The sequence below is a fragment of the Molossus molossus genome, unplaced genomic scaffold (assembly GCF_014108415.1).
Source record: "Molossus molossus isolate mMolMol1 unplaced genomic scaffold, mMolMol1.p scaffold_m16_p_1, whole genome shotgun sequence".
NCBI lineage: Eukaryota > Metazoa > Chordata > Mammalia > Chiroptera > Molossidae > Molossus > Molossus molossus.
The window spans coordinates 194,513,628-194,523,620 of NW_023425344.1; the positions used below are offsets into that span (position 1 = coordinate 194,513,628).

Below are 9,993 nucleotides of genomic sequence, written 5' to 3' on the forward strand. Positions count from 1 at the left end.
GTGCAGGAGGTAACCAGTCAATGTGGCACTGTCGCGTAGATGTTTCTCTCTCTCTCCCTCCCTTCCACTCTATCTGAAGATAATTGGAAAAAATATCTCGGATGAGTATAAATAAATAAATGAATAAATAAATAAATAAATAAAACAAAATACTTAAAATATAATAACAGAAAAAGAAAAGAACAACTGCAGTGAAAACTCATATTTGGAGAAATGACTAATGGCAAATACACAGTGGTCTCCAATTCATAGAATATATCATATCTAGCTGGACAGGAATAGCAAAGCCTTCCTACCATGAGAGAAGAGAAAGTTCTTTGATCAACCCATCTGGCTGCCATATGTTCTACTCTTGGAGAATTTCTCATTCATTGTTTCTTCATGCCATATCTGTAATGGACCATGGGGAGGATAATCTTTCTAGGGACTACACCTCCTCAGCATTCTGCTTCCTGATACAGTGGGGGTTGTAAAATCACTTGTTATGGCAGAGATAACTAGCTTTTACTACCAAATAGTTGTGATTCTCTTCTGTTATGGAAGAGTTGTTGCTAGGAAGTAGCTTTGTAGCTAGGGACTACATTTCCCAGCTTCCTCGTTGTTCTTGGTAAAGTCATATGACTAATTATTTCCTTTGGAATATGAATGGGCATGATGTGAATCACTTCTTGTCAATGTGGTTAAGAACAAAGTTATGACTTCTGCAGTCTCTTTTTCCTCCTCTGGCTGCACTGAAAGGCCCCTAAGACACTGGAGAATAATATAAGAGAGTCACGAGATAGAAGGAGTCTGGGTAACTGAATGACCTTGTAGAAGGCCAAGAGTACTGATATTGGACTTCACAAAAGTGAAAAATAAACATCTATTGAGTTAAGCGACTCAAACTTGTGCATTACCTGTTATAGGAGTTAGTGCTAAAACTAAGACCTAGCCTCTGTTCTCCAAACATAGGGTTTTTCTCACAATACAATTTTCTTTGGTTCTTAGTAAGCTTCCAGTCTGTTTACATCTGGCCAAATTCGTGGGGGAAAAACTCCAAAACCGGAGGTCATCTTCAGCTGCAGTCTTTGCATCTAGATGCCTATCTGGGTATTTTTGTCTTTTAATAATAGGCCTTGATATTCTCCTAGTTTACTGGCCTCCATTTTGGTTTCTGTCTGAGAACAATTTGAAACAATAGCCATTGGTTTTGCAAGGGGGAGTGTGGGCAGGGAGGGTGTAGTGGTGCTAGAGGGAACAGAATAAGATAATTATTACCTTTCTAAGCAGGCAGGAATTACTTGAGAGAAGTCTGGATGTATTCAATCCTCTCCCAGCTGCCAAACTTACCCATTTCTTGCTTTCATTGGTTTTAACAGTTTGGGAGGTTTTTCTAACCTGAATGGCCCCAGATCATTAAAGTTTCTATGATATTTGATTTTAGCCTATAAGCAAAAAATGGTCATTCAGAAAAAATCAGTATTTTCCCTTCTCTGCCTTAGCTAAATCCTAAACTTGAGTCTTTCTTATAGGATCTTGCTAAAAGACAACATATAATAGCTGAAGTACTCTAGAATCTGACCTTTTAAAAGCAGGCCCTTTTACATTTCATACTTGATAAGCACATATTTTGAATCCTAGTGTACAACAGGTGCCAGTTTAATCTACTACTTTGCTCTTGAATCCCCAGTTCACTATAAGTAGGGTTTCATGTGAATCAATTGGTTCAACATTTTAATATCTTTCTCTTACTAATCCCCACTCCTGTTACCAATTTATGAATTGTTAGAGCTATTTTAGTTGCAGGTGACAAAATAAACAACACTACTCAAATTGATTTATGCAAAAAAAAAAAAAAAAAAGAGAGAGAGATACTACATTGGTTGTTGGCTCACATAACTGAAGAACTAGTGATATATTTAGCTCAAGGCATAGGTTGATCCAAGGGCTTAAGCAATGTCATTAGAATTCTATTCTGCTTCATCTCTTGGCTCTGTCTTCTGTGTTGGCTTCATTCTCAGGCTCCATATGGTGGCTCCTGGCAGCTCCAGTTCACATAATCCTTACTCTTAGCAATCTCCGTGGAAGAGTGCTTGCCTCTTTCCCACAAATGCCAGCAATAGTCACCTTATATTTCATTGGCTCTAATTAGGACATGCGACCAGAGGAATCCAGTAGGTCAGAGATGATTCACATGATTTACTCATGTTGAGAGTATAGTCCACTCTACCTAAAAGACATTGGCAGAGAATAATAGAAGAGGAAAATCAGGATATTGTTATCAGAAAAGTGAATGGTTGCTGAGTAGCAAAAACCCAAATGTTTCTCATTAGATACCAATGTATAGTGTTTCCTAATTGCTTCACATGTGTTGGTTTGAATCTCTTCTGCTGGACTGTGTCTCAGGAGCAGAATTATGCATTACATGTCTTGACAGTGTCAGCCAGCAGGCAGTCCTTAGATACTAGCTGATTGATTGCCTCATCTTGTAACACTAAAGATGGCACACTCCAAGAAGGTAAAAAAAGCTTAATAGAGGGACAATTTACAGAGGTATGGGATGGGTTAAGGGAACCAACAAGCTATGGGGTAAAGCAGGTAAGAACTGGTAACAGTGGGAAGCCTCAAGCCTGAAGGAGCAGGGGAAGGAGCCCAGTAAAAGTTGTATTTTGGAAGGGGATGCAGCCACTGCCAAAATGCAGCCCATCTCTGAACTTGTGTTGGTACCTCTCATTGTCCAAATCCAACCAGAAGCTGGAGGGCTTGGATGGTACAAATGCAGCAAGACAAATAGGATGCCAAATAGATTTAGAGGATCAAATGGAAAATAACTAGGACATCCCTGTTATATTCCTTAGAGCAACCCAAAATAAAAACAATTCATATTCTGTGTTATCCATATAGCCTGGATTTACCAGGAAAATATAATTTAACCTTTCCAATAACTGTGTTCAATATATAAATAATGTGGTTTAATTTTTATAGCATTTTAAGAGTTTAAAATTCATGAAATAATAAATCATAAAAGGTCTTATTAGCATATATAGTTAAAAAGCTATTATTATTGTATTGATATGGAACTAGTCAAGAATATTGTACCTGGCAATCCATCAGAAATCTCTGGCACAGCACTCGTCAAATAGTGACAAATTTGATAAATGTTTGATGATCTGAAGAATGATTAAATGAATAAATTAAAGCATTTTTTGATCCAGACTATAAGTGGGAAGCTAGATGTGTTTTTCTTGTTAGTGGTTGATACTAACTATACAACATCTAACAATCATGTCTCTTAAGGTCTGACGCTAGCTTCTTAGCTGTTGATCAAGGTATTATCTCATAGAAAATGAAACTGCAATTTTCTTAGATGTAGAAGGTCTATAATTAACTGCCATGCTAATAAACTCACTATAAAGTCTGTTTCAGTTAAGGGACTAATATTATTTTAATCTAAAATCTTAATTTCCTTATGGGACTATCATTCAAATGTAAAATATATTTATCTCTAACTCTACTTGCTTCAGTATATGAATTGGCATTATAAAATGTTAGTCCAAACTGTTTCTGTAACAGATTTAATTAAGCCAAAAATCCATACTTCTGTTCTTTGGCAATCCTGTGTATATAGAACTTAAACAGTTTACAAAATGCTTTCATATATATCACTGTTCATTTATTCATGGAACAAATAGTATTGAGTACCTATTATATGCCACACATAATCTCTGCCTTCATGGAATTTACAGTCTAGAGCAGTGTTTCTCAAACTTAAATGAGAATATAAATCATTTGAAGATCTTATGAAAATGCAGGTTCTAAGTCTGAGATGGGGCCTAAGACTACATTTCTAGCCAGCTCCTGGGTGATGCTGATGGTGCTGGTGTATGGACCACACTTTGAGAAGCAAGACTCTAATGGACTCATTTAACCCTCGCAACAACTTCATAAGATATGTATCAGTGCTTTTTATTTTATTATCTTGAGTACTTACCACCTACAAAGCACTGTTCCATACATTGTAGATAAACATTTCAATTAGATATAAGCCTTTTTCAAACTTACTATATAGCACTAAAACACTAACATAACAAATAATTATGAGTGTGATTCTATTTACATATATGAAATATCCAGAAAAGACAGATCTATAGAGACAGAAAATAAATTGATGGTTGCCTGGGCCAGGGTTGGGAATAGGAATTAACTGTAAATAGTTATAAAGGATTTTATTGGGGTGATAAAAATGTTTTAAAAACTGGACTATGATAATGGCTGTACAACTCGATAAATTTACTAGAAATCATTGAATTGTACACTTGAAATGGGTGAATTTTATGACATGTAAATTACACACTAGTGATATTATTAAAAATAATTATGATCTAATGTGAACAATGTAATAATAAACATGTAGTCTTCATCCCCTTTAACAGCCAAGGAAATGGAGCTCAGAGAGGCTCAGTGATTTAACTAGTCACATAACTAGTTAATGACAGGGTTAGCATATAAATCTAGTCCTATTAAGCCAAGACTAGCTATCATCAGAAACCTCATTGCCAGAGGAGGTGCAGAGACATATGCCAGGAAATAGGTACCCTCCCATCAATTAGAGGTTGAGCCTCTCAGAATCGTCCTCACCTTGTGATGTGGAGATCATTCTGAGTGATGACTGAGGTGGCATCCCATACACATACTGCCAGTTGACAGGCTGTTCAAGCCAAATAGCTTCTGGCAGATCCTCGGGTTTCTTCAGGGTTCTTAGTTTTAAACAACAAAAATGAATTTTGATTGACTTAGTAGCAAAGAAAGTGGGAAGCTCACAGAATTATTATGAGGGTTGAGAGCACCAAGCTCAGAGCTGTTTAGCCAAGAACAATGCCCAAACTTATGCTGCAAAAAACAGCCCCAGTGAGAAGACTGCTATTACTGACACTGCCAGTATGCCGGGCTCTGCTCCTCTCCTGCTCTGGGAACTTAATTTGGCCGCAACTGCACTGTTGCAAGAAAGAACTGACTGCTATTCTTGCTTCTTCGTGTTACTAGGTCTCTACTCAAGGCCATACAGCTAATTCTCCAGAGAAGGTCATGCACCTGAATCCAGGCTGCAAGGAAGGTGGACCAAGGGAGGATGGTAAGGTGTTTTACAACTTCTGTCAGTTTCTAGATAGAGAGAATCAGGTTATACTTTCTTCTAAGACTCACACATCAGTGAATTCTCTAAGCTCAGAGACTAGGCCACCAAACAAACAATAACGACAACCAACAAAAAAGATGTTCATAACAGCCTTGCACAAATTGTGGTTCTTGGAGTAACAGCATCAACATCAAACGGAAGCTTGTTAGAAATACAGAATCTCAGGTCCAATTCCAGATCTACAGAATCAGAATCTGCTTTCTAAAAAGTAGGTGAGGTAACTTGTATGTACGTTAAAGTTTTAGAAGTGTTGCTCTATATTGTACATCATGCAGTTCTTTTTCATTTTCAAAGATCCGTTGTTCTTAGGCATTGTTCATCCGTAGGGTTGCCAGATTTAATACAGGACACCCAATTAAATTTGAACAAATCATTTTTAGAACAAATATGTTCCATGAAATATTTGGGACATACTTACACTAAAAATTATTCCTTGTGTATCTGAAATTCAAATTTAACGGGGTATCTGGCAATCATACTCATCCGCAATACTCTCTCCCAACAATGAACAGAAAAGAGCAAAAAGAAAGGGAAATTAACATAACTGCTTATAGGGAAGCATTTATACCAGTTTTCTATTTTGGCATGGTAAACTATAAGTATCATGATATTAAAACATACAAACTCTACAGTTTCAAGCTAACTCTGTATTCTGCATAAGCATTTAAAGCTTGAGGGTCCCCTATAATATGAAAAGTGAATGTTCTCTTAACCCGGAAGATTAACAGTTCTGTCGGATAAAACTTAATTTTTAATATACCTCTGACTTGCAACTAAATTCCTTTGCTAAGTTTTGACCAATAACACCTGTATCTCACAGAACCCGACTGCATAAATTAAGTACTGTCTGTAAAGGAAGTAGGTGGTGACAATCACTGTTGGCTTCTCTCTGGAGACTGCTATGATAATTTCATTTTCTTCCTAAAGGAAAGGGTTTCTGCCTATGCCCAGGAGTTCTAGAAAAACAGCTTTCAAACATTCTGGGGAAAGAGGCAGATTGTAGGATATATCAATTGAAATGAGATGCATGACATTCAAAAATTAAAGAAAAGTTTTAGTAGTCCAAAATGTATACCACTTGCATTTATTTGGAAGAAAGCTTAATTCAACATTTTAGCCAGTCCAAAAATTTCCAATCAGCTAAATAGGGAATTTCAGGTGGTTGGGAGTGACAATTTTCCTTTTACAGCTTTTTGCACAGTTATCAGTGAGCCACCTCCAATGCAGTTTATCAACAAAAATCTTCCATTTATCATACTCCTACCAAGCCTTATCTCATCTCTTGGCTCATGATGAAATGTTCAGGGACTATAAGAGGGATTGCAGTTCTAAGACAAAAAAATATCCTTAGAGGCTGATGAGTGTTGGGACTAAACATACATAGTCTCCCCCCACCATGTTATGTTATGTTTGCTGCCATCTTTTCATTGTTTGCAAGCTCCACCCTAGAGGCAGATGTCTGAAAGAGCTGAATGATGTACCCTGGTTTAGGGCCAGGACACAAATGAGCCAAATGACTAGCCTTTCTTTTTTCTTTTTCTTTTTTTCTTCTTTATTGGTTTTAGAGAGAGAGGAAGGGAGAAGAAGAGAGAGACAGAAACATTGATTAGAGAAAACATTGATTGGCTGCCTCCTGCATGCCCTCATTAGGGATCGGGCCCACAACCTGGGCATGTGCCCTGACCGGGAATCGAACCAGGCAAGCTCTTGGTACATGGGTCAACGCTCAACCACTGAGCCACACTGGCTGGGCCGACTTGCCTTTCTTTAAATATTAAGTACAAGAAACAGACAAACACCCAGACATTTATAAGGACACCTTCAAGTCACTTATACGTGCTATTTCTATAAAATAGCTGAGTACTTAGTTTATAATAGGGAATAGTTAGAAATTACCTGAAGCCTCTTCCTTCCCAATAGTGAACTGGTTAAATAAATAATGGTGTGCGCATGAGATGCAAGCATTACAAATCATTTTTTTTCCAGGGCTCCATGGAGAGATGGCTGATTCTAGGATTGAAGCAGGAAATTACAAGATGATCCCGGAACATCTTGTCATACCAGAAAGTAAGTATCAAAGACTTCTGGGTCAAGTCAAAAGGGACTCAGAAACTAACTTGAAGATGCTTCCATTTGTCAAAGAGGAGACGATCTGAGGCGGAATGAGAATAAATGTAATGGAACAAAGCATATTATATTTTTCAGTCTATTAGCTCAGACTGATACTCTAAAACTAAAAATTCTATTCATACCCTTAGAAGATCCAAAGAAACCGACTTATTTTATTGAAAACTGGTAAATAAAGAGAATGAATCTCCCGTCTGGTGTGGCTCACTGGTTGAGCGTCAACCCATGCACCAAGAGGTCGCTGGTTCAACCTGGTCAGAGCACATGTCCAGGTTGTGGGCCTGATCCCTAGTTGGGGGCATGCAGGAGGCAGCTAGTTGATATTTCTCTCCCTTCCCCTCTCTCTAAAAATCAATAAAGAAAATATATTAAAAAAAAAAAAAGAATGAATCAACTATTTATCTCACTTCTCATATACAAATAGTATCTCAGGGTACCCTTGTAGTTGATGAGAGGACGTTTCTCTATACAGAGTTTTTCAGTTAATAATAGATGTAGAAATAATAGAATATCATCACATTCTCATCTCTAATGAAATAATGCAACCAGGAAATGATCTACAGCTAACTTCACAAAAAGAGACAAGCAGACTTGCCTCCTGTATGTAACATCACATATGAAATATTCTAGCTAAAAATCAAACTAGCCCAGTTGGAGTGGCTCAGTTGGTTGAGCATCACCCTGTGCACCAAAAAGTTGCTGGTTCGATTCCAGGTCAGGGCACATACCTGGGTTGTGGATTTGATCCCCGGTTGGGGCATGTTCAAAAGGTAACTAATAAAGCCCTGGCTTGTTTTGCTCAGCAGTTAGAGCTTCGGCCTGCAGACCAATGAGTTTCGGGTTTGATTCCAGTCAAGGCCATGTACCTCAGTTACGGTTCGTCCCTGGCCCTTGTAGGGGTCACGGGAGGCAACCAGTTGATGTGTCTCTCTCACATGGATGTTTCTCTCTCTCTCCCTCCCTCCCACTCTATCTGAAGATAAATAGAAAAATATCCTCGAGTGAGGATTTAAAAAAAAGGCAACTGATAGATGTTTCTCTCTCATATCAATGTTTCTTTCTCTCCCTCTCTCTCTCTCTAAGCAGATGAGGATTTTTAAAAAATCAAACTAGAATTTGACCAAAGCTATGTATCTAAATAATAATTCACAGAAAACACAGGTGATAAAGGAACACATTAAAGGACACCAGGACAGTTACAATCAGTAAATCCAAACTATGGAGAATCCTACAGGACAAAGAACACAACTTTGCTTTAACAAACCAATTGAAAGAGAAGTAGGGGAAGCTATAGATGAATAGGCTTAACATATATGAAATAATTCACTGTGTGGGTCATATTAGGATCCCAATTTAAACATATTAACTGTAATAAAAAAACATTTTTGAAACAACTGGGGAAAATTTAATTTGAAATTACTATCTGGAAGAGATACCTGCATTCTCATGTTCATTGAAGCATTATTTACAGTATCCATCTATATTCAGTTACTTTCTGAGTATTTGATGATATTATAGCATTTTATAAACACTGTAGATGTGATGATGATGTTATCATTGTATTTTTTAGACAGATCCTATCTTTTAGTATAAGTGCTGAACTATTTGTGAATGAAATGATTTGATGCTCACTTCAAATTAATCTTAGAGGTGGGGATGCCCGAATAATTATTGAAGCTGGGTGGCAGGTTTGAGGACATTCACTATACTATTCTTTCTAGTTTTGTTGGTGTTTGAACATTTCTATAGAGTAATTATATTTTAAAATTGTGTTAGAGTATGATCTCAATTTTATGTTTGTAACATAAATGCAGAGAATTTGTTCCCACTTAAGTATATGTCCACCCCCACTTTCTTATCCATTACCCAATCATCCTAATGTTTCAAATTGTTATTTTCTTTAAGTTCTCTATGTGTACCTATGTCTGAATCAGTTCATTTCTTAGGTGGAGCAAAATACAACATGCATTTGATGTTATTGATGGCCAGTGGCGATCTTGTGCTTTGTCCTTCTGGGACCAGTACTTATTGAGACGGTCAGGAGTAGAGGACAGATCTGTGGTGAAGAGGCCCCTGCTTTTCTGAGAGAAGTTAACAGATCCTTTGGGGGTAAGTCTATGATTTTGATCTCATTAGCATTGTGAGCTCCATTCAAGTGTGACTGACAGTCACACAAGTCAATACAGGAGCACTATGGGAGAGCCAAGTTAGTGAGTTTTTTTCTTATAGATTAGTGCTTCTGTTCTTGCAGAGCTCATCAGAAAAACAAATCAGAGCACTTTTGATTCAACAAATGAATGTAATGAAACTGCATTTCTAAGAAAACTGCAGTACTGGGCTAAAGAGAAATAAAACACTAAATTGCTTGTTCAAATGAAAACGCGACTGAAGGAAATGGAAGTATATTCTAGATGTTTATTAATGCTTTCATTTTCACTTTAATCCTAGCTCAGGTCATATCTAAAGACTAAATGTAAGCTGAGAGATTTAGAAAGCAAAGAATATATCTTTGTCTGTTTTAATCCCGTGAAGCGTACTTTACACAAGTTTGAGTAAAATTAAGATGGAACACCCTCAGACCATTAGGAACAGTGGAGGAGGGAGCCAGAGACTGGGAAACAGTGAGCCAGTCCCGTCTAGTTTTCCCCTCAGGTTTCATTCCTAATTCCAGGGGAAGTAAAAGATGTTTAAAA

General features: G+C 37.4%; 1 long non-coding RNA gene across 1 annotated transcript; it reads left to right on the plus strand.

Annotated features, from left to right (window-relative positions):
* Positions 1-5,054: 5,054 nt before the first annotated feature.
* Positions 5,055-9,262, plus strand: LOC118627936. Its single transcript, XR_004959228.1, has 3 exons — positions 5,055-5,110; positions 7,160-7,240; positions 9,247-9,262. It is a non-coding gene; the product is annotated as an uncharacterized LOC118627936 (long non-coding RNA).
* Positions 9,263-9,993: the final 731 nt, after the last annotated feature.